Raw genomic sequence first — 5,447 nt, 5'->3', positions numbered from 1 at the left:
ATCTCATTAAAACTGAGCAAATCTCTTCAGCCACAAGAAATTCAACCGCCAGCACCGCACACACGCCTGAGTGCATCTGCAGGTGTCTGGGAGAAGAACAGCACTGAATTCTCCCCACGAGAGCCCTGCAGTCATGGGGGAGGGCTGGGAACTCTGCCTCTCTTCCTTGGGGGATTTGATGTACTTCCAAGAGATGGGGAGGCTGCCAGGTTCTCCAGCTCAAGGGGAAACAACAACACCACGCGTTAATCAGACGAATTTCAGATTCCTGCTGTCAGAACGTGGCTGTGGGACATTCACTTCCCAAGCTGACATCTGCTGTCATGCAAAGATGCATGGATGCCAGCCACAGATACCTGCTGCAACCATCCCACCCTGAGCACACTGAGAGAGGAGGAAAAACCACCCTCAGCTCTGCAGAGAGGAAACATCCTGGTCCAAGGGCAGTCATACCCATAGGCTGTCCTTTCTCTCTGCCACCATCCATCCTGCAGACTGAACTGAGTGGCACAGAACACCCCAACAGCCCTATGGTGTTGGACATAGGGGCCCTTGGTGTCTTCTGCACTCTTCAGAGCTTCTTTTTCTCCTTAATATGATGTATTCTGAAGGCCAGATAATAAGGCTATTAATTCTTTGGCTCGTGCTGTGGACTATTTAATGGAACATGACAAGAAAACAGTGTTTCTTTCCTGGGAGTAATTATTGTTTGACTCTAAGTCTTTACCTACGGCAATAGCTGCAAGGAGAATAGCCCCATTAAAGGCAGGTGGGAACTCTAAATCCTTAGAAATGAGGACAGTTTTTTAACCTGAAAGACATCATAAATAACCGTAGCCGGGCCACTTAATTTATATCTCATTTTGGAACATTTAATGGGGTTTCTCTTCATTGCAGAACCAGGCAATCGGTGACTCTAACAGTCGGTGTTTTTCCACACTGTGCCTCTTCCCACACCTGGAGCCAGACTGAGCAAGCAAGCCATCCCTCATCACAGGGCTGCTCCTGAGGGCTGCCCTATTTTCCCAGTCATCCTTGGAAAGCCAGAGACCTCCCAGGCTTTTTGCTCATGACAGAGGCAACTGCAGATACCTGGAGGTTGTGAAAAACTTCTCCCCAGCCCCATCCAGGCCCCAAGCTTTCTCCTGACACTGTTGCCTCCCTCCCTTGGCCAAGCTCTAGCCCAGAAATCCCATCTCGGACCTGAAAAGCCCTTTTCCAAATAGAAGTGCAATCAGCGCCGCTTTGTAGCCACAACAAGTTTTCCTTTCCAAGAATCAGCGCGTTCCAACAGCAGTATTTCAGGCTGAGGGACTTCGCCAGGTCGGAGCTATTGCCCCTTTTCCCCTCCCCCTCCAAATAACAGCATTCAACACACATTCGAGTCCCATGGAGGGGCTTGATCCACAGCAACCCCACGTGGAAGCACCATCCACACAAGACTCAGTGCTGCAGTCCTTGGAGGAGAACAGAGCCCTGACCCCAAGGCCACATCAGATGAATTCTTTGTCTCTACTTTCTCTCCTCATACCTCATTTTTTCTACCCTGGAGGTAACAACAGCTTCTGGAGGCCACTGAGAGGGCACCCCTCAGCATCACCACGATGTTACTGTGTTTGCTTTATCACAGCTATAACACACTAATAGGGCACTGGGTGGCTGTTTGGCCACGTCTCCAAGCTGTCCAAAGGATGAGCTTCTCCCAGTGAGTGACAGGTAAATACAGCTGAGCTAGTGCCCTGCTGCAGAATGCAGTGTAGCTTATGAGAGTCACCAGGATGGATGGACAGCCACAAGACAGGGGCAGCAGCAGGAGCTCTCCCTTCCAGAGCCACCCACAGCAAACAGGGCGCAGTGTTGGATCAGGATCCACCCATTCAGTGCCTTGTTCTGGAAACCCAGGATCTGGAACCAATCCTCCCTCAGTGAACAATTCCCAAATCCTCTGGCACATCCTTTCCCCGTAATTGCAGACCCTGCTGGAAAATCCTCATCAAACATAATGAGGCTAGATGGGTTTACTGCATAGGGTTATGAGAGCTTCTCCCTAGGTTTTATTATGGTAGGGTTGCTCCCGATTGCTAGGCTACATGGTGTTGCTGTTGGCAAGGAGCAGAGCCATGGTCCACATGCGAGCTGGGGGTGACTCATGAGAGCTGGCCTGAGCAGCTCCTGCTGCCTCTGCAGAGCCTCGAGAAGAACATTCCCTTCTGCTGAGGCACAGCCCAGATCCACAGGCATCAGAGAGCCCTGCGTGGCCCCACTGGGGATCCCAGCACCCACTGGAAGGCAGCCCCATAGGGACAGCCATGTGCATGGGGAATGAGGTGCCAGCTCTGGGACTGCCCTCTCCTCATCCAAACCTTTGCATTCTGCTGCAAGTTCTCATCAAAGCCCCAATTCAAAGGAACGACAAAGAAAGAAATTGGGCACCCTCAAACGAGCTGCACGTTGCTCACACAGCCCAAAGGCATGCTTTTGCCACTTTTCCTTATTACTTTCACATTGCTGCTTTTGGCAACCAGGGTGATGCTCTGTACTGAGCTCACGAAGTTTCTCCCTGCTTCCAGCCAGCAGCCCAGGAGCAGCATCACACAGCTCCCATCTCCTTCGCTTTAGCCATGTTTTGCTTCAGAAATCAAAGAACGAGTGGGAATCACAGCTCCCCACAGCTTCCCATGCTTGCTGACAGATGCACACCTGAAGCCCAGACCTCCGCAGCTCACTTCCCAGCTTTGCTGCTGCACCAGGCAGCCCACGGAGACACCGAGCGGCTAAAAACCTGCACTGCACATGAAGCAAAGCTCATAAAGCTTGGGAGCTCCGTGCTATCCTTCTGCACCTCACAGCCTGCGGTGTTCCATGTAAAATGAGTGGCCCAGGCTCACGCCAGCCCCTCTCAGCCCAGTCAGTGAGCAGCTGCATTGCACGGAGCAGACAATGATTTGAAACTGGATGTACTAAGCTTTGTGCCACATCATTTGTCCCGACCTTGTGAAGCAGCCTGCAAACAGCAAACAGCAATGGGACTTGCTTGAATTGCAATGAGAGTGCAAAGATATACCTCTCATCCCATGGGCTGTCTGCAAGAAGTCCCTGCATGTCTCCAATGAGCCCTCATGTGCCTGCTGGATCCCTGGAGAGTAATAAAACTGGGATTTCAGCTTGCATGGATTTAATAAAAAGAGAAAGGAAAAACAGTTCCTCAAAAGTCATCTCTCAGAAGCAGCTGTTTCTGCATGAGAAGCCCCAGATGGTTCTCGGTTCATGAGGTGTTGCAGTGCAAGCAAAGCCCCTGAGGAGGTCTGGAAGATGGCTGGCAGGGGGGATTTGGGGATGCATTTTCCACGGGGTCCTGCCCCGTATCCATTCGTGTGGCTCTTTCCAGCTTGTGCTCTGCAGCCCAGAAAGGACTCAGGCATGGAGGAGCACAGGGGCTACACAGAGCTGAGCTGGAATTCTCTCTGCCTAGCTTGCAGCCCAGATCTGTGCCCATACAGTGTTCAGAACACGATGCACACAGTACACTGCACACATTCAGAACACAATGTTGGCACAGCTGTCAATCCTCCTCTAAAACCTCCTTGCCAACTTCTACTGAATTTGGCAGAGACCCAGAGCCCTGAGGGAAAGAATTTTGAATAACTTCTATGAATACACACAGATGGACAAAGCAGGAAAGCTCCTATATCTATCCCATCCCACAGAGCCAGCCTGCAGGGTGAGCACAAGCCTATGAGCCATCAGCGATCGCCCATCACCGCGCTCTGGGCTCTGAGCTGGTATTCAGGTGCAGCAGCACAGCCCCAACCTGCCATCTAGTGTTTCCCTCCTCGCTCTGGCTGCTTATCCCTGCAGCATCACCAATCACTCAGCCAGCTGCTGAGCGATTCCAAGCACAAAGTGCAGATGCAGACCCTATAAGCACACCAGCAGCAGCGCCCGTGGGCAGTCGCCCACCTCCTAGCTCCTATAGAGATGCTCTACACCCTCCTCAGTGCTCCACTAGCTCCCCATGCTGCTCAGCATCCCACAGCACTGCAGAATCAGGTGCACACACCAGGCTGGGACTGGGCACCCCATGCCAGGAGGTGAGCCCTGCTTCCCCCCAGTGTTCACAGAGCACATGCTCGGCTCTGTCCTATGCTTGTCCCTGCTCCTGGCAGCCCCGACAGCCGTCAGAGTCCCCAGCTGACCCCAGCCCAGCATCTGGAAGTGCTCAAAGCTGCTCCTGCAAACGTTTCAGCAGTGGGACCCACACCGCCACGCTACTCCTTGGTCAGCCAGCAGGCAGGGTGAGCAGACAGCAGGGTCAGCGCAGAGGCTGAGGTCGGAAAAGGGCTTCTGGAAGCTGCAGTGAGTTTCTGCCTTTACTTTTTTTCCCCACCCCTTTGCTCCCCACATTTACATTTTTCCTCCCTACAGCAGTGCCCACCTACATTAGCAACAGGAGCCTGACCGTCACAGCTGCCCACCCCACATTCCTCACAGCCCTTCACCACTGCCTGCATCCTCAAAACAGAAACCCTGGTGTGATGCACGTCACAGGGACACTTTTGAGGGACACTCCTTGCCACACTCACAGCTGCCATCCATCCCAGGATCTCTGCCAGCTTCCCACCCTGCTCCATGCCATCAAACCCATCAGCTGCAGGCACCTTTCTCTTCCATGGAGGATCTAAGTTTTGTTCCTGGGAACACATGGAATTCGTTGCTTCTATCTAACAAGGGTGAACCTGATGCTTCTGCTATGCAAAGGGTTGACCTGATGCCTCTACCACACTCCAAACTCCCTCAAAAGCCTTTAGCACGGCCACAGTGCCAGTATTTTAGTCAGTGGCCAGAGGATAATGCTGGCTCCTAACTCACTCTGACTGCTTACAACATTGACACTGCCTGCCCTATTTGTTATGCTTCATTCCCAAGAATCTCAGACCCAAATTTCTTACGGTTACAGAATTGTCCAGATACAGCTTTCACATAGCGTTGCTGGGCAAGTGCCATACTGAAAGGAAACAGAGCATCTAGCTTTGCCTCGTGCTTGAAACTGTTTAGAAAAATCAGCAGTTTTGAAAATGGAAAGATTAAAGTAGTCCAAACAAAAAGGCCGAGCCTAAGCACTGCAGACCGTGCTGGAATGATGTCATGTAAACAGGGAAGGGGCAGCCACAGTCCTTTGCAGATGGAGCTGCTGAAGAAAATAATCAGGGCTGGGTTATTCTGCCCTGTGAGGATTTTATGGGAAGGGGACCAGCATCCCCAGTCCTGGCCCACATTGGGTGCAGGCTGCAGCCGCTCCATCCCTTGCCCCACAGGCAGAGGATTGTGCTGGGTTTGGACAGCCTGGGTCAAAGGGGGCTGAACCAACTTCCATTTGTTAACTCCCCTCTCAAAATGTAAGAGTTTGACATCAGGTGGTAAATTATCCCCGGACCCTTTAGAATAAC

This window comes from Tetrao urogallus (genome assembly GCF_951394365.1).
Source record: "Tetrao urogallus genome assembly, chromosome: 19".
Classification (NCBI taxonomy): domain Eukaryota; kingdom Metazoa; phylum Chordata; class Aves; order Galliformes; family Phasianidae; genus Tetrao; species Tetrao urogallus.
Note: the sequence above shows the minus strand (reverse complement) of the source record.